General features: G+C 46.3%; 1 long non-coding RNA gene across 1 annotated transcript; it reads right to left on the reverse strand.

Annotated features, from left to right (window-relative positions):
- Positions 1-377: 377 nt before the first annotated feature.
- On the reverse strand, positions 378-15,262 carry LOC144153899 (uncharacterized). The gene is made up of 4 exons (XR_013319409.1): positions 15,182-15,262; positions 14,307-14,398; positions 6,528-6,787; positions 378-509 (listed from the first exon to the last, which is right to left on the reverse strand). It is a non-coding gene; the product is annotated as an uncharacterized LOC144153899 (long non-coding RNA).
- Between the last annotated feature and the right edge of the window lie 3,989 nt (positions 15,263-19,251).

Consider the following 19,251-nt stretch of genomic DNA (forward strand, 5'->3'; position numbering starts at 1 on the left):
TAGAGAGTCCTACTTCACCGCAGCGCCATTCCCTACCCCATTACGCCGGATTTCGGAGTATTGTTTCGCTCGACCAGGACAGCACTCTCGCTGAGGTCAGGCAACCTCCTGGCAACCTCTCACAATGGTGCTGAAAAAATACCCACATCGGCGATCCGTATACCTAAAGACATATACCTTCATTTACTATAAAACAGACCTATATAGGTGCCTTTATATGTAGACACAGACACACACCCAAAGCCAACTATAACAAACGTTATTTATTAAATGAAAATCCTATGCCTTCATTTCCTATACAAGATACACGTATCAGCGTCTTTGTGTGTATAGACACATACACAGGGGCACGCAGAGACGGTAAGGGTTAATGTTTAGTAGTTATTTATTCTTCCTAGCAGACAACTGGGCAATGCATACCAGGATAACGGAGCACAATTGTTTTTTTTAATCGATATCTTCCGCACAACTCCTTGGGTCTCGTGGTCCCGCAACCTACGAACGACCACCTAGAAATTGAGAGAAAAACGGAACACATTACTAAACGGGCAGGTGTTCACCCTTCACCATTAACTCTGTGATGCGGTGGAAAGATAACCCCAATTTTTGTTGAACACGAACTTGAGCCCCTCCACACATTGTCGTGTGCACAAGCTTTTCGCTTTCAGCGGGCTGATTGTAACGGCGACAAGGTCAAAACAAATGGCTAGCTAAAGAGTCATGGTGCCACAAGTGATGTACCTTGACTGAAACCACACCGGGGTGCATTTTTTAAAACTGCAAATGCTGCATATGCGACCATTTATGAGCCATACCAAGTATAAACGTCTACGCTTGTGCTGGGTCTAATGGGCATTTCTACAATGTTAAACACACCGCCATCCTGATGAAGCTGAAAACCCTGCACTACGGAGTCAGGACGTACCAGTACGTATGCCCTTCACAGATCGCAAAGCCATACTCAAAGTAGGGGACCGCGCAACGGAGTTCTTTCCAATCGGAAGACGTGGAACTCTGCAGGGGGAAGTATTGCCCCTCATCTTTAAGATTGCTGCCATGGGACTTCGCGCACTACTTAATTCAATACAGGGCGAGAAGTGCTAGAGTAATCTCGATATTGATAGCAGTGACTGAACAAGTTCACGAGCGCACGCTGGCATTGTAGGGCACAATGGTGGTAAAATCGAAACTTATGCTGCGATGGAGCGCTGGGTGCGATGCTCATGGCCTCACCTCTAACGCGTGCTTCACACAGGTTTTGTGTCCACGCAGGACAGCTGTGCTTCCCGCCATGGAGAGACGCAACTTTGAGTTTTGGCAGTTAACATACAGAGGCCGCCCTACAGTGAGTTTATTCTGCCGCAGAAAATGCACTCCGTGAACTGGTTTGATTTTACTGTGGCCTCTAATAATTTAGAGGAGACAGTATGATGGTCTGGCCACTACCAATCAATAATAGTGCATGAAAGCTCGCAACCTGTTAGAATGAGAAGCCAATAAAAACAGGGCAATAGACAGTGCGTTGAAGAACCATTCCTTCAAAGGACGCAACCTCCGGTAGAAGTAATACACTAAACAAAGCGGCAGACGCTTAAGCGTCGACGGAGCGAGGCTGGTGTACCCTTTTGATTGGGGGCACTGGCGCGGAAATGTCAATCTCATGAAGCAATGCACCGACATTGTTACATCCTACCCCTAACAGGGGTATTAGTTTGTGACACTGCACAACACCCTATTCCTGATAATTGCATTGAGGTAATCGAAGATTCCGTCTGTTTCATGAGTTTTCGGATCTCTGGATTTCGCTCCTTGTTGTAAAATGTATACTGAGATTCGGTTTCGCGATCAGTGCCGTTGGAAGCGCACTTCGGGACAAGTCAGTGAAGTAATAATGCTTACGTTACAGCATTACGGGGCTTTCTGCTACGTGCTCTTTTCCTTCTCAGGAAGATTCCCAGCGGGACTATATTGTAGTGTGTGTATCGATTGATTGTAGGGTTTAGCGCGCCGACGCAACGCATCGATGAGGCATGCCGTAGTGGAGGGCTCCGGATTAATTTTGACCACGTGGGGATCTCTAACGTGCGCCGAAATCTCGTACACACGGACATATTTGCTTTTCGCCTCCATCAGAAAAGCGACCGCTGCGGCCTGAAATCGAACCCGCGACCTCGTGGTCAGCAGCGCAACGCCTTGGCCTCTGAGCCACTGCGGCGGGTGTAGCGTGTGCATCATCTCGCAGCTTGTGCTAATGGTTGCTTCTTGAATGGTCTTCTCTATCGTTAGCTCGAGCTATGCTTGTAGCAACGCAGTTTCAACATACAGCCAATGATCCCCAATGGTCCCCAGTTAATGCTAGCAAAAACACGCCCCACACGAAGCTGTATTTAGGTAGCCACTCGAACCATTCACGCAGCCAACAGGCACATTGTAACACCTGCGTTTCATCTCAGTACAATGCGGCTTTGTTTCGTTCTCCGGTCAAAAATAACTGTGTCATCATTCCGGAAATATGAGTCATTCCGCGCGGCATGCAATACAGAACCCACTTCGGCTAGTGAAGTAGACGACGAACATTCGGCCCCTGTGTAAGGATTGAGTATTCTGTCTGTTACAATGAACATCGGGCATCATTTTACATTGCATTAGTAGTTGTTCGAATGAACATAACTTTGTTCGTATATTCAGTGTCATCCGTTTCGATACGAGGCATGATTGGTTTAGCAGCATTTTAAAGCACAGGTCATTACTTTCTGCCCCTCCTCCAAAGATAAGTGGAATATAAATCAATTCCGGTGTAAGCTTGTTTGCAGAAGTCTCGTACAATACCTGCACTACATTTCTTCTGGTTTACGTCATTGAAGAGGGCACCTCGCTTTTGGCTATTGACACAATCAAGTCACTCGGTGTGGAGAATAGTGACTGGCTACCACAGAGCCTAGAAATGAAAGCACTGCGTACTAGGCCTCGAACAGTCCCTTCCTCTGTCAAGGCAGAAGGGAAGCAGCCCATTAACCTTCCCCCCGAATTGCTTCAAGAGTTTGGAGCTATTTTTCATCCAGGGCTTGGCGTGGCGCAAGGTTTTGTGCACCGTGTCAAAACGCGAGCGACAGTATTACCAGTTGCTTCGTAACTCAGGCACCTTCCGCTATCGCTCCTGCCATGAGTCTCGGGGCAACTCCGCCGCTTCGAACAAATAGACGTGAAAGAGAAAATAGATGCATCTGAATTGGGGCCTCACATTGTTTTGTTGAAAAAAAATGGAGGCATCCGTCAATGCGAAAATGCTTGACTGGTAAGCAAAGCTGTCGATGCTGGTAGCATTTCTCTTCTTGATACAGTGAACTATTGCACAGTAGAGTCGGGCAACCAGCTATCCCATGCTTGACCTGGCATCCACTTACCATCGCGGCATGGTTCAGCGCGAAAGCCGCGATATAATAGCAATTATAATACATAACGGCAAATTCCGTTTCAAGAGCGTGTTTTGGTATGGCTTCAGGGCCATCTGCATTTCAGAGTATGATGTCAAAAATTCTCTAAGGTTGTTGCGGTGTACTGTTTTCTTTTAACACCCGCCGTGGTGGCGCAGTGGCTAAGGCATTGTGCTGCTGAGCACGAGATCGCGGGTTCGATTCCCGGCCGTGGTGGCCGCTTTTCTGATGGAGGCGAAAAACAAAAACACCCGTGTGTACGAGATTTCGGTGTACGTTAAAGATCCCCAGGTTGTAAAAGTTAATCCGGAACCCTCACCTACGGCGAAGCCTCATCGCTTGAGTTGCATTGGTGCATTAAACCCTGCTATCAATCAATCAATTTTTTCTTAACGACATAATTGTGTTCGGGAAGGGCAGAGAGGAGCACATGACGAACTTTGCTGCAGTGATATAAGAGTATCAGAAAGGCAGGTCGCAAACTAAACACAGAAGTGCCAATGACATGCCGGAGCTCGAGCTTTCGAGTCAGTGAATAGCAGGAAGCGGTATTGTGCCATTGAGGTTAAAGGTTCCTTAAATCCAGACACCCCAGCGCTCACTGACCCAGCCACTTTTCGATCATTTTTTTCTAGGATTGCTCGAATATGATTTTAGGCTCATTTCCAACTTCGCCGACTTTTTCGAGCCAATTAGTGTCCCAGGATGAAAGGGGCAGCGATTCATGTCGTCAGACCACATAGACGCTAGTGTCACCATGAAAAAAGACGTGTTGGCATGTAGCGCTATAATAAGATTGTGCGATGCATCCCTGCTAGTGGAAGGCCCACTGACACATCCGTGAGCGGAGCTTGGAGCATTCCTACAACAGGTAGACGGACGTAAACTGCACACTGTCGGTTTCGTGTCTCGAGTTCTTTCGCCAGCTTAGAGGAAATATTGGGTAGGAGAACGGTAAGCGATTGCCTGTGTTTAGGAGTGCGAGCGGTGGCATGTCTACCTGTTGGGATGCCACTTCACGTTGCTCACTGACAACCAAGCCTTGGTGGCATTGCTTTCGAATCAAGGAACAGGGGTCGCCGCTCGTGGGTACCGCGATTGGCAAAACGCCTGCTATGGAAGATTTATACATTCAAGGAACACAATGAGTCGTAAATGAAGTGGTTGACGCACTCTATGGCTTGCCCGGGTCATCTCCACACCAACAAGCAAACCTGTTAGATAAGGTGGGATCAGTTCTCGAAATTCCTTTTTACATTCCCTTAGAACAGTCTGAAATGGCCCAGTTGCAAGATAGCACACTGCAATAAAGCAATATCTGTGCGCAATCGCTGTTGCCGGCAAACATTTATTTCTCGGCCGATCTTCAGCTGTTCTTCGAAGTACGTGATGAACTTTTCTATTAAAGCAATCTGATGCTGCGTGGCGAACGGCTCGTGGTTCCCACATCCCTCGCGCAGAAGGTAATAACCGCACCTCATGAGGCGAATCCCAGAGCAGTGCGAACAAAAGCGCACCTAGGAGGGACATAATGGTGACATTGATGTCAAGCTAGCTATCCAGAGATGTAGCATTTGCCAGGAAGCAGACAAAAAAACTAAGGTGAGAGGCATGCCATTGGAACCGGTTCTCTTTCCAGATCACCCGTGAGCGAAGGTGGGCATGGACATTGTCGCTCCATTTGAGAGGGCGCCTTTCAATTGCAGATAAGCAATCAGGCGTTTGAAGCAATTGTGAGTGGCCCAAAGTACATTTATGTAGCGATACGACAACCAGCCCAGGAATACGCTTTTTAGTGGCTGTGTTCGCGTGCAACGGCTACCCAGATGAGATAATTTGGGATAACGGTCCAAAGTTTGTGTCTAAGGAGTTTGAGGCGTTTCTGCAAGATCATGGCATCCGGTTGGAACATTCGTCCGTGTGCCACTCACAAGCAAATGTCCAAGTGGAGCGCTATAACAGTTTAAAACGGCTTCATTCAAGAGGCTATTCTGGAACACCGACCCATGCGCCAGGCGGTAACTGGTACGTTGGAGTTAACAGGTGCGCCCCGCTGGCTGCACCGGCAACTGCTCCAGCTTTTCTGCTACATGGACGATTGCAAAGAACTCGGTAGCATGTCGTCGGGATTCCATCAGTCACATTCGTTGATGATCCGCACTAGAAGCTCCGTCGGTTACGCGAGCGTCTTAGGCAAAAGCAACAGTGCAGCAAACGATACACGGTCGCGTGGAGGGCTGCGCGATAATCGAGAGTAAATATTGTCGACTTCTTTAGAGTACAGAAACCCACGATTAGATTTAAAAGTGACTAGAAGTCACCGCCCAAGAGAAGCTATCAGAAAAAAGGGCCCATCATCCTTCCGCCTCGATCGCGGCAAAACCTGGAAGTCCTCGAAGAGTTAGAAAGTGACACAAGTCTCTGCAGGCTTTTATATGTCGGGAAGAAGCAGCCCAGCTAGTGAAGGACATTCACCACTTGCAAGTGAGGAACCTACCCAGTAACAACCATGAGGACTTCAGTTGAGCTGCATATTTGTATATTTCGTTTCGGTTCCACGATCACTGCCGCAGTCTGCGCCAGTGTTGCTTAGGTATATAATCACGCGCAAGTTGCATAAGGGGCCCTTTTTCTGATGGGCTCTCCCGTTTTGTTTTTCCTACATCGGCTCATGCGCCACAACACTCCTCCGATAAAAATTCGAGTAAGTTTTTTCAAACATGTCGCCATTGCAATGCAATCAGTTATTCTAAAATTACAACTATTTTCAATTACTTTAAAACAAATTACATTGTATTCTTTCGAATATCCGAAAATCCTGATTTTACATATATGGTGTACAAAATATTCTGATACGACTAATATATAAATGTTCGATTGTTCGAAAATGCGGACATTTTTTATAATTGGTTATTGAGCAAACTTTGGATATTCAAAAGTCCTCATACCAATTTTTACAACTCGTCTGTAAAAATCAGATTTAAGAAATTTCTACCTTATGTTTGCAAAAATGGGAAATAGAGCGGCCGGTGCGCCGCAGCCGATCATACAGCGTCAGATTAGTGATCGTTTAGCACGGACAGAGCACACCACCTTGTCTAGGAGTCCCTCCTGGAGGAGTCCAGTGGGCGAGAATGTCTAGCTTCCTGCTCCTCCTCCGAGGAACTCGCTGCTCCGAGCCTGTGATTGCATCACCATCACGCGCCCGCCGCTCGGCAACATGTTGATGATGACGCCGCTTGGCAGTCTGTACTGGCGTGGAGACCTCGCTGACCTAGCCGCTTCCTCTTTCTGCGAGAGCCCAGGCAGTGGCGCCGATCGCTTTTCCAGGACCTCGAAACCCATGCGCCTCGCTGCATTGTGCGGAACCACGCGCGGCAAGCAGTAGAATAAAACATTTAGGCGATATAACATTTTCTTTTACAGAGTGAGTGAGTCCCCATGCGAAGCAATATGCCAACTTTCTAACTTGAGGTACAGAAGCAATGGAAGTGTTTGGGCGTGTTGGTTAACACTTGAAAGAAAAACAGCGCTGAAGACGAGACAGAAAAAAGGAGGCTACACACACAGCGCTGACTACCAACAAAGTGTTTAGTTGCCGAAAACGTTACCCCAAGATAAGGGCGGAAAGAATAAAGAAACAAGAATAATTACAAAAAACGTTAAAAATATATACACGAGAGAGCATCTATGCGTTATATTACCAGTTCGACCATTTCGCTTAGTCCTCAATAAACGCCATCTCCTTTAGAGACAAGGAAACAAAATGTGTGCTTAAGCAATCAGTGCCACTCTTTTAAATCGTTTATGCTTCCAGCACCTCACGCGTGCTCTGATTTCCGTAGTGCTTTACCTCTTCACACTGCTTGAATTCAGGAGTGCACTTGCACGACGACACGTGCAAGGGAAGCCAGCCTCCAGATTTTGCTCTGACACTAGAAGCGTGCTCCTAAAGCAGTAAGTTCAGGCACCACCAAGTTTGGCCTACATACTGGCGCCGCAATTCAACGAAATAGAGTAAACCACCGCAGCCCTGCACTTGTTGAAGTGTTCCACGTGGTTTATGTCACAATCGCTATGGCAAGGCGAAGCATCATTAAACTCGCGCACAAATCTTGCTGAGTTTGTTGGCAGCCAAAACAACCAGGCGCACACCCGCTCTTCCCCCAACCTTCTTCAGCCTGTGGCTGATACAATGAATATAAGGCATCACAGCAGTCTTATCATTGTCCAATTCAGGTTCCTGTGTACACGAAGGAGTGCTCAGTTCTAGCCAAATCCTGTTGCCCACGCTCTCGAAGATGGGTTCAGGGCACCCGGCTGAGCGCAAACGGCCCACCTGCTCCTGAAAGCTTTCACTTATGCGATTGTGGGAAGACTTGTGCAAGGCATTTTTCAAAGCTGCCGCGGGGACACTGCGTTTTACTAACTTCGACTGAGCAGACGTCAAAGGCAGTAGCGCCTTCTTTGGTCTTCGTGCGTAGCTCCAGCATAAGGGCGTTTCCTCGATATGCAGGTTCATGTCCAGGAATTGGAGCTGCTGATTCTTTGGCGTTTCTTTTGTCTGCTCAAACCCCACAAAATGGGTAGAGAAGGTTCTCAGCCCATAGGGTAGAAGTTTGCAAGCGTCGTCACCAGTAGCTTTGAAGAGAATCAAAACATCATCTACAAAGCGAAAAACCTTTACGACCGGCGACCCCCGTAAAGCGGCTTGTAAAAGCCTATCGCAGCGGACTATAACAAGGTCATGATTGACAATCCAGCGCGCGAAAACACGGCACAAAAAGAACGAGAGTTAGACAGGACAGCGCTGCACTCGCAACTGATTTATTTTGAGCTGCTGACCGTTGTATAAGTATGCCCTCAATAGTGCTGCATGACCGGGAATATGCGTATCTGAGTGACGCCTTTGCATGACTAAGTAAACAAAAGACTACACATGTGCAAACTAATTAATGATTGCGTTTTTTTTTGTTTGTTGTTATCGGGTGCAATAATTTACCACCACGTGGGAGACTGATCTGTATATATGACCAATGTTTTCTTCAAAATAAATCAGTTGTGAGTGCAGCGCTGTCCTGTCTAACTCTCGTTCTTTTTGTGCCGTGTTTTCGCGCGCTGGATTGTCAATCATGAACATTCACCAACTCGCCCAAATCACAGTCCTCTTGAACTATAACAAGGTCGCTGAGTTTGGGAGCTAAACACGAGCCAATGCGCATACCTTTTTGCTGTAGATATAGGCTGCCTTCATATTCAACGAATGTAGACTGAAAATAGTAAGACATCAGCTCAAGGAACCTGCCCACACTAATGCCGCATGCATTCTGGAACCCAACAATTCCTGCTGTTTCAATTGCCTTTTAAACAGCCTCACAAATAAATGCACGTGGCAACGAATCGTGCATGTCCTTCAGGTCAATCGAAAACACACTCCTCTCGGAGGACAGTCGTTCATAAGAAACTCAGATACATCTTTTGGCCTCTTCACTTGTGGCCTTGTGGCCTCCTTGTGGCCTTGTTGCCTCCTCATTTGATACGGGTCGTCCACTAACAACAAGGAAAGACACTGCTGCAAGAACAGGTCAACCCGGTGTTGCCAGGATCCTTTCTCGGACACGATCAATCTGAAACGGTAACCTTCGTTGTGTGTTTTTACGTTGAAAAATACCTCCAATCAGAGCGCGGTGCTTTTCTTCACCGAGGCAGCCATTTTTGATAAGCTCAGCTCTTCAAAAATTTCACTGCTTGCTTCTTCACTCACTGCAGCTGCTTCACGTCTTGCAGCAGGCGGAAGTTCTTCAAAATTGCTCCTTTGCCCTCTCTTCATACGTTGCATTGGGCATTGAGCTAGGCTGGGATTAAGCTAGGCTGCCTCGCTAATTAGGCCGGCAACTTTAAGCGAACGTTTTTTTGTTATTCAAAGAGGTGCGACCAGAGACAAAAGCCAAAAAAAAAATTCGGGAAACTTTCTACAACAATGGTTCTCTGCGTTCTTGCATTGCTACAACAAACCCGTAGTAAAGATGGCCTGCTTGCCAGCTATGAAAGATGTACGGGACGTCTTAGCAACGTTGCGGGCACTAACCAAGTCAAATGCAATTTTTTTTCAAGCTTCGGACCTCCAATGTCAGAAACTGTGCACATGATTGCGTGGGTGATCGCAGCTTAGTTATAAACTCGTAAACGGAGCGGCCGAGTCTACCTCGACCTGTGGAATCTGAACACCCCATTACGAGCGTTACTTCAGGGGGCACGCAAGCCTCCGCTCGCCGTTTTAGAATGTTGTGCGTTATAACAAATTCAGGTCTCCGCACGACCCACCCAACATAAAATAGAAAATAACGGCAGGTGCAGGTTTGACAGTCGAACTCCGAACGAAACATTTGACCAACTGACAGAAGGCACACAGTAGTGCCCCCATATTGCACGTCACAGCCTTTATTTTGTTGTTTTTAGCGCCAGTGGTTAACCATAGACGTCTACACGGTGCTTTGTGCCTCCATTCTCGCGCTACGCGGGCGTCACATCTCTCGGCGCCTCCCTTAAGTGCGGCTTGTCGATAGGGCCTATTAAAATTCGAATTTTATTGTTAGTGTGCCCAAAGAATTCGCTTCTCGGGATGGGTAACTACATGTTGGAGCTAATTTAGGCTTGTTTAGCTGCCGTTGCCGCGGATTGACAACCAGCAGTTCTAATGTCCTTACAAATAATGTCTTGGAGACTTTACCCACGACCACATTGTCGTGTTAAGAATGAGTTGTACGAAAGTTTTCATCGCTTCCGTTGTACGGCTTGCTTGGCAAAAAAAACAGTAGCAGAAAACTTCCAAACATTGGTTTAGGTGTGGAGTACCTTAGGACCGCACAATGTGCGTCCACATCCGTGCACATAGAATTTACAATCACAAAAAACTATACAGGCACCGGCAGGATTCGAACCCGTGTCTGGTAGATTAAACAGAGTCAGTGTCAGTCGTCTTACCCATTGGGCTGCGACCGTTCATTTTTGTTGCCTACTTAGACATTTTTACAGAACAGAAACAGAAATACATAATGTTAAAACCTGTCACCAGCCTTGGCTCACAAAGAGGTTTTAAAACTTCCTAAGGCAGATTAGATCATCCAGGACAGGCAACCATTCTGGCGGTTCATCCTCTACATGGAGCACCTCCCTTATGTACTGTACACTTTCAAAAAAGTTTTCCCTGAGAGTCCGGGCGCTGATGTCCGCATTTCGCATGGCCATTCTCGTCCTCTATATGCTGTGCAGGCTGAGCACCATGATTAAGTCATACGGTATACCACCCTTACTTTCCAGGGGCAGGTACCGAATACCGTGTGAGGTTAAGGGTAGCCACTTCCTCAACGTCCGCTGAAGGATGTCCCAGTGGAACACCGGGTCCCAGCATTCAATAAACACATGATTTACCATTTCTGGCTTTTTACACAGACTACTGTTTGTTGTCCATTGGAGGAAGAATCCTCTCTCTACTAACCATACTTTTACAGGTAGCGTCTCGCTGTGCAGCGTAAAGAAAAAGGATTTCATACTTGGTTGTACTGGCATTCTTTTAACCCTCCTGAGAACATCAGATCCGGTGCCCTTTTTATATAAAGACCTATACAGATGTACTGGCAAAAAAACATCGACAAGGTCCTTGTACAGGACTTTCTTGAAACGCTAGACAGGTATTCAAGTGAGAATCGCACTTTCAGAAACTAAAATGACAGGGCTACTTCTCGTAGGTATCCCCTTACCCCATTACCAAAATGACTGCTAGAGGACACAACAAATTCGTGTGGGACAATTTTCAACCGGACTTGAATAAGCGTGTGCAAGAATAAATCTTTTTGGTCTCGCAAAAAACAAAACCTTGCGAAAACTTGTCGTAAAAATAAATGGCAGAGACCATTGTGCTGCGTCCGTGAGTTAGTACCGGAGAGTCAAACGGCTTACTCCCTCGCCTGAAACGGTGCTGTCTACCTTAGCACCTCCCAATGTCCGTCCGCGTTCAGTCGTTCGCAGAGCACCATAAAGCGCCAATCAACCGAAATTCGATTTGAGCTATGAGTTGCTGTTTATATTAGAGGATAATCAAGGTGGAACTCACGGCACAAATTTAATGACGGTCGATGTTAAAATCGGATTTCACTCGTGCCGCAACTTAGATGTCAGTTCGTGTCCCCATACTCAGCACCCTCGCCATTATACACAAAGTGGAGATGCTGTAGTTTTAGGGGCGAAGCTCCTCTTGCTCGGGCCCTGTCCCGTCCCTTGCTGCGCTGTGTATATACCGTTGATGATGATTGTGGCACGATGCCCGCAGGGATTGGCAAAACCAAACATTGGACGAAGAGGTCAAAACGTTCAACGCGTTCGTTGCTACCCAAAAATGAGGAGAAGAAGAAGAAGACGTTGTTGTTCGTCGTCTGCGAGCTCAAGACACGTACCGAGGGTACGCGACACAAGACGCTCTGCAGAATGCGACGGCCAAGGTGGCTAAAATGTCACACACCAAATTTGCCAACTCACCTCTGCAGATTCTCATCGTCTTAAACAAGCCCTACATAATCACCACAAACATCGACGTCGTCAACGGGCTTTTCAACGGAGCGGTGGGAAGTATCATGCTTTGCGAGCGAAGAGTGGTGGGCTTGACTCGGCGGTGCCTGGTTTCGATCCCACGAGTCTTTGGCCGTGATGGGAGGTACGTGGAGCTCTTCCCACTGCGCTAAAAACCGATACGCGAGCATGGCCACGAAAGCGCCTTATGTCCTTCACTCACTTAGATGGTGCGCGCCCCCAAGAAGACCTATAACAACGTGCCGATTGTTTATATGATTTGTGGGCGAATGTGTCCCGGTTTTACCGATAAGCATTTTAGCTTGGCCCCTCTCATCATCATTCACTTCGTGGAGATGGCGGGAATTTTTTTCAGCTCTTTCTGGGGAATGAATTTATAAAAATTGAGGCCAGGTACCGCCCGCCACCAGCTACGGCAGCACCTCGCCAACGCGCACAAACATCAAGCCAGTGCACGCCAAGATCTAGACAACGCCACCATCGCATCTAGCGACTGCTTTGTCAACAGCGTTTGTCTGGAATAGTTCCTGTCATCGATTTCATAGAGGATGAAGATATAGCTGCTACAACATTGTGTGCCACTATCATCATCACGGCAGAGTCGTTCTGATACACTGCTAGTAAAGGGTGCGATCGGACGGTGTCGCGCATCGCAATCCATAGCGGCTTAGTCTACACGGTCTGGTCGTTCCGCGACAGTCCCGAGAGGGCTTATACTTCCCCGAGCTCTCTTATATACCGACGTAGGTGTAGAGCGACTCGCGACGTAGGGGATGAGCGTGGAACAACCTGTGTTTGCAGCACCGTCCCACTGCTTTGACCACTTCGTAACACCGGCGGAAGCGGAAGAATAAACTAGTAACGCAAGTTCCTAGAAATTGGCGTCAAAATCAACTGAGAAAAGGTGATATTAGTGCAAAACTCGCGCTTTCCGAATTGAAATTTCTCGATATCAGGGTGTCGTAACTCCAGTAACCATCATCGCATACAGAACGCGCACGTAGAGATACCGCGCTTGGAATCTCAATGCTCCTCCGCACCAAGAAGCGATGAACCCACTCTACAGCGCCCCCACCAAACAATACGAGCGTGATATAACTGCGAATCTCACGTGCCATGTACGCTGATTGGTGCATAATTGCGCTGTGTGAGCAATGAGACGTCGGCGGTCATCTTCCAACATCCGCGAAAATTTTCCAGCAACTGTGACGCCATTAGCGTTGGGGCTTGCCCCGCTGAGCCAACACTCTGCGATATGGCCTACGATGTCGGAGCTATGTCCGCTCTGATCGGTTGCACCTGAACGCCACTTCTTGTCTCCCCTTTTCTCTCCCCGTTTCGCCGTTTCAAACTAAGGCTCCGTTGGCAGCACAGGGCTCACGTGGCCTACACAAAGCGCTCTCTCACCAAGGAGTGCACACGAAATTTCTGAGCGCCAACGGCAGCACGTGGACATGGTACGCAAGAGTTTGTGCTCCGCGATGTGTCGACACTCTTCTACCTCCCACCGCTAGTAGCTCTAAGAAGCGCACCGTTACCAACGGAGACAATTGCCGACGTCTTGAACAGAAGCGATTTGCCTGAATGCTCGTCTTCGTTAATCTGTTAGCTGCAAGAGTTCTGTATCCAAGCAACGGCTTCACTTCAAGCTGGTTTCGAGAATTTTTGTGCACCAAGGGCGGGAAACAGCGACAGGGCTAAGAACTAAGCCGGGCATGATCGTGCCATTTGCATAGAATTTGCTCGACATGGACTCTAGGAAAGCATTTGAGATTCATTGAATCCTCGTTATAACAAATTCCTGTGAAAAAAAAAACTGGTTGTGCTTTAACGAATACTTCGTTAAAAGCTGGGTTGGTATTCTCTGTATGCAGTGCAGATTGGGCCACGAAACACTTCTGTTAAATCTACAGTTACTTATTACGAATGCTTAAGGTACTTACAAGGTAGCGGTTGACTAACGCGGTCTTTTAGTTAGTCTTAAGGAAGAACCGTTAAAGGTGTGAGTGCTGTTCGTGCAAGGTGCCAGTAGGGGAACGCTTTTCAGAAGAGTTTAGACAAAGCTTTGGGTTCGTCCCCGCTTCTGACAATGGTGCGAATGCCGGAAGCAACTTCTGAGCCCAACTCAGGCGTACCGCCGATAGGAGGCTTTACATAAAAGTTAGAAAGTAGCAAAAGAGAATATACAATAGGAGGAGAAACGCGCGAAGTGAAGAAGAAAAGGAGGGGGGACAGGCGGGGCGTAGAAGAGGCGTTGTGGACGTCGGGAGGGGTTGTCACCATTACCCTCTATGTTGGCGTGCAACACGCCGAAGAATCCGCACATCGCCAGGATCACCAGAGCGAACAGGTGAAGGCAGCTCATGATGGCGAGATTGCTGGAAGAAGGAAAGTGAGGGAGGGAGAAAAAATGATGATCCTGCTACTTTTTCGCGAATAGCTCGAACAAAGTATGAGAATAAGCAAAAAAAAGCATACTGTTTAGAATATTCAACAGAGTCACCTTAACTTGTATTTCTTTGTAGAGAGTTTTCAATAGACATGGGCCAAGCGTGTCCGGTCGATATCTTAAATTCTGATAAAACATTTGTATAAAGTCCTTTGTCCACAGAAAGAAACATGACTGAAGTTAGTTTTCCAAAAAAAGTTTGATTATCTAAAAAACTTCCAAAACCTGGAGGCCTAGCAGAATGTTGAACAAGTCGCACGTAATTTTAAACTTTTCCTGCTGTAAGACGGAAAATATTGCTGCTAATGCCATAGGGTCTCGTTTTGCAGAAACGTTCCATCGGAAACTTTGTATACTGAAAAATAAGTTCGCGTGAACGTTTCATTATTGCAGGTAAAATAAAAATACAAACACTTCCCATTTCCAAAATTGCCAAAATGTTTAGCCGTGTTTTACTCCTTTCGAAAACTTGCCATATTGAGAATACGTATTTCTTTGAAGTCAAATAACAAAAATGTCCTGAAAGAAACGTGACGCATGATTTGGGCCTATTGACTTTCGAGTAGTCCACAAGATACCCACATCATGGGGAGAGGCCCAAATCTACAAGACGGGCAGATGCGTGAACGACAGGGCGTATCTGCGACATCACGACTCGTTTCAAAAACGCATTCATTCACTCTACAAAGGGCTGTAAGCCCTGAATACTCACGTGAGGTCGGTGAAGAACCCTGCTCAAGCAGCCAAGTGTTGTTTCCTCGCTGTTGTGTCTGACTTAAGCCGCTGCTGTACACACCGCAAGCTTTGCCATTTGCGCGGACTTATAAAGCACCGAAAATCCGCGCTAGGGCGCGCCGTACGCGGGCGAGAGAAGGAAAAAAAAACGTTGAGAGGAGGCGTGCAAAAGGAGAGCGAGAGAGAACGAGAGAGCGTGCACACCCCTTCCTTGTTCTCCCCTACGAATCAATGGACGACCAATCGCTCTTCCAGCGTCACAGTGTCGAGAGGAGTTCGTGTCCAATAGGAGTTGTGCTGTGGCGGAACCGGTTAAAACAATCTGCAGAAATTCAGAGAATTGTCTAGTAAGGTGTCGCCTTGATATGCCACTGGCCTAGAGAGCGAGTTCTTTCAGTCCAATATGGCTTTGAGCAGCGAAGGACGTATTATGTTCCTGTTTAATTTTCCTTCTTTTGGCCAATGCTGTAAATTTATACCACTATGGCGCTGAAGTGGATTTACTTCGCTTATCACGTTGTTTGTGCCCGAAAATGCAACACATACTGAAGAGTTGGTGGGATCACGTGATTTTTTTATTCATATTTCCAACCTTTTTCTGCGGATTTTTTTTGTTTGTTTCTCGTTTTTCGAAGAAAATGGATAATATGCATCTTTTGAATTTGCCAGGTTATTTTTAGTTAAGCGTTATTTTTTTGCTTGTTTCCGTTCTTTTATTGTTTTAAAAATTTGGTCCGACTAAGTAACTCGATTTACCTATTTAAGCGGTTATATGTGAAAATTCCGCCAAACAAGTTTTTACCCCTCCGGGGTGGATGAATGACTAAGGTGTGAGGCTGAGCGTGAGGACGTCGGTTCTGTTCCCAGCCGCGGCAGCCGCTTTTCTGACGGAGGCGAAAAGGAAAACCAACCGTGTGTACAAGATTTTGGCGCACGTTAAAGATCCCCACCTTGTCCAAATTAATAGGGAGCCCTGAACTACGCCGCGCCTCATCGCCTGCGTTGCGTCACCGCGTTAAACCTACAATCAATAAAAATCATCTTTTGAAAAATATTCCGTTTATTATTCGGTTTTGGGGGGAGATGTATACCATGCCCAATTTTAAATTTATCACATCATTTTTGTAAATTTTGTGTTTTCTCTTTATTGGTCCTTTCTAACTTTGTCCTAGCAATCATGTCCACTGACGGTATTATAACCATTAAAAGCACAACATTGAACTTCTGCCAAATGGGCATTTTTGTGGAAATGCAGCCGTTACCCGGTCCCAGCTGTGAGGCCACTCGGCAAATGCTTGTGGCTTGAATGTCCCACACGACGGAAATCCAATGAGACGGGAGGTCTACCATGCCGGAAGATCCAGTCGAGCCTTAATGTAAATCGAAATGCAAGGTTTATGAGTGGACGACTCAGTTTTGCGCAATCTAACCTGCTGTATGTGAACGTATTGTACCGCGACATTCTGGCCAAGTAAAGAAATATCGTTTGTCACTAGAACAAACAATACCGTTTGGTTCTGAGTACTGCAAATCCTCAAGGTATAACCCCTTTGGTGCACACACAGCGTAGTTGCATCACTCAATACACGTGTAGATTTGCGTAAGACAATTGCACTTCGGTAGTTCCCCGCAGGATAGAAAACCAACTGGTTAGGATTGTCATTTTGTTTAAACAATGAAAAAGATGTCATATTGAGTTGGCCGGCGCACAACTAAAACTTGCTTAAATGCAGGCTTGATTGGGATATTTTTCACGGGAATAAACGCGCAGACAAAAACAGCTAAACAGACAAAACAGCTAAAAACAGAATACGTCACTGAATCTGTGCAGTATTGGAAACCAGCCCTATCACCCTTTCACTCCGTCGTCTCAAGTAAAGCTGTTCATTTATCTAAAGCTGTAGTGTGTTACATGACCGCGAGGCGAAGAGTTCTTCTACGATGCGTTTTTGAAATATACCATATTATAGAGTCTCTCTTAGTCGTGTAATGTAGGTTGGATACCAATTTTATTTTATTCTCTGTAGTATTTCAAGTATGTTACTGTTCTTCACTAACCCACGTTTTTAGTTGGTGTTTATGTGACAGCCGCTGGTATATTTCAATGCGGCCTTTTTCTGCCCCTCTCTACGCCAGCACGAAGGCATCGGCTGTTTCTTGCCACTTAATAAAGGTTGATTGATTGATTGATTGATTGATTGATTGATTGATTGATTGATTGATTGATTGATTGATTGATTCATTCATTCATTCATTGATTATCAGCAGCAGTAGCAGGAACAGCAGGAACCTGATGATGATGGCAGGTAATAATACCTTAAATTGCCTTTATCAGAACGTCTGTGGACTTGCACTATGTCAGCGGAATTTTTCTCTGATGTCGTTTCTTCTTCCTGGCCTATTATTATTCTAACCGAAACTTGGTTGTGTGTAGACACAAGTTCCAACACCTTGTTCCCTCCGCATTACCAAGTTTTCATGAATGCCCGTGGCCCTCTTCGCGGTAAACACCGGGCGGTGGTGTGCTTGCTCCCTACATGGCTCGATTAAGTGTTAACGCCTTCTCGAACTTGAATTACATTCTGTGTATGTTTGGTTTGAGGTGTTTTGTGCTCGCGCGAAACGCCTCTTTGCGCGAGCACAAAGAGGCACCTGAGACTCATGCCACTAACTTTCAAAATATCCTAAGTACAATCAGAACTACTGTAATATCTCGTAGTGATCAGCATTTCCTCGGCACTCGAGGACTTTAACACAGAGGTAATTTCATGGGAGAATCCACTGGTCAGTCAGGCGTCTCACCTAATATCTCAGAAGTGCTACTATCTAGTAGATTTCACTTTCTTTACTTCTTCGCAGCAGAGCAACTTTACTAGAAATACATGGGGGAACATTTTAGACTTGTGTCTGATTAATCTGGAAGCTGGAAGCGTCTCGCGTAGTAATAATAACCTTGTAAAATCTGACAAGTTTCATCCTTCATTACATATTTTATTACAAACTTATCACTGGTTTATCACAGTCCTACTGTTTGCACATTAGGAAGCAGTAGTTACGACATTTCTCATGGGGACTGCGTAGGTTTATTTCACTTTTTGTATTAACAGTGACTGGTCGCAAATAGATAACCTAATCGACGTTTGCGATCACAAAATTTTTTTACTGAAGTTCTACACAATGGCTTGAGTAGCTTTGGTGAAAAAACCGAAAAGAAAGGCAATTTTTTGCGTTGGTTTGCTGCCTAACTGAAACGAGATTTGGAGAGCAAAAATTGAGCGAACGAGAAAGCTAAAATAACAGGGCAAGAAAGGTTGCAGAGTCCGTTTGGTCAACTCAGACCTCTTTGTAAATGTCTGGTTAAGCGCGATAGGTAGAGTTACATCGCTGGGGTTGAGGCTGCTGCAACACGCAGTGCCAAAGCTTTCTGGAACCACGTCCATTACCAAAGCTCTCAAAATTCACCCGGAAACATTACTATTTTTTCGTGAACGGTAAGAGAGCATGCCGGATGCTTCCAATGCCTTTGAGCAACGATTCCTTTCGGCCTGCGGCAAGAAAAGTGCAGCTTTACCCTCTCAATTGTCTCTAGGTTGCCATAAATACTCAAAAGTGTTGGTTTCTGAAAGCTTCATTTCGAATGCTCTCAAAGAATAAGCATCGTCATTTTCGCGCGGCCCTGAAGGCACTCTTTCTGCAGTATTGAAAGCGTTTGGTGACATCCTTGTTCCAGTCGTGACGTGTATATATCAAACTTCTTTGAAAACTGGGAAGTTCCCCGCTAGTTGGAAGAATGCAAGGGTGCCTGTAGTTAGGTCAGGGGCAAAATCGAACCCCAGGAGCTAATGATCGGTATCTATTCTATGTGCTGCTTGTAAACTGTTTTAGTCCAGACTGCACAAACTACTCACGTACAGTAAAACACCATATTATTACCTAGCATCACGGCTTTTTCGCGGAGTGTTCGACCGCCACCAATCTCATCAATTCCATCTTGCCTACTTCGGAAGCTGTGCAAGGGAGAGGGTTTTGATGTCCGTCTTGATCTCC

The sequence above is a fragment of the Haemaphysalis longicornis genome, unplaced genomic scaffold (genome assembly GCF_048455015.1).
Source record: "Haemaphysalis longicornis isolate Haplotype H1 unplaced genomic scaffold, Haemaphysalis longicornis Haplotype H1 scaffold_9, whole genome shotgun sequence".
Lineage (NCBI taxonomy): Eukaryota > Metazoa > Arthropoda > Arachnida > Ixodida > Ixodidae > Haemaphysalis > Haemaphysalis longicornis.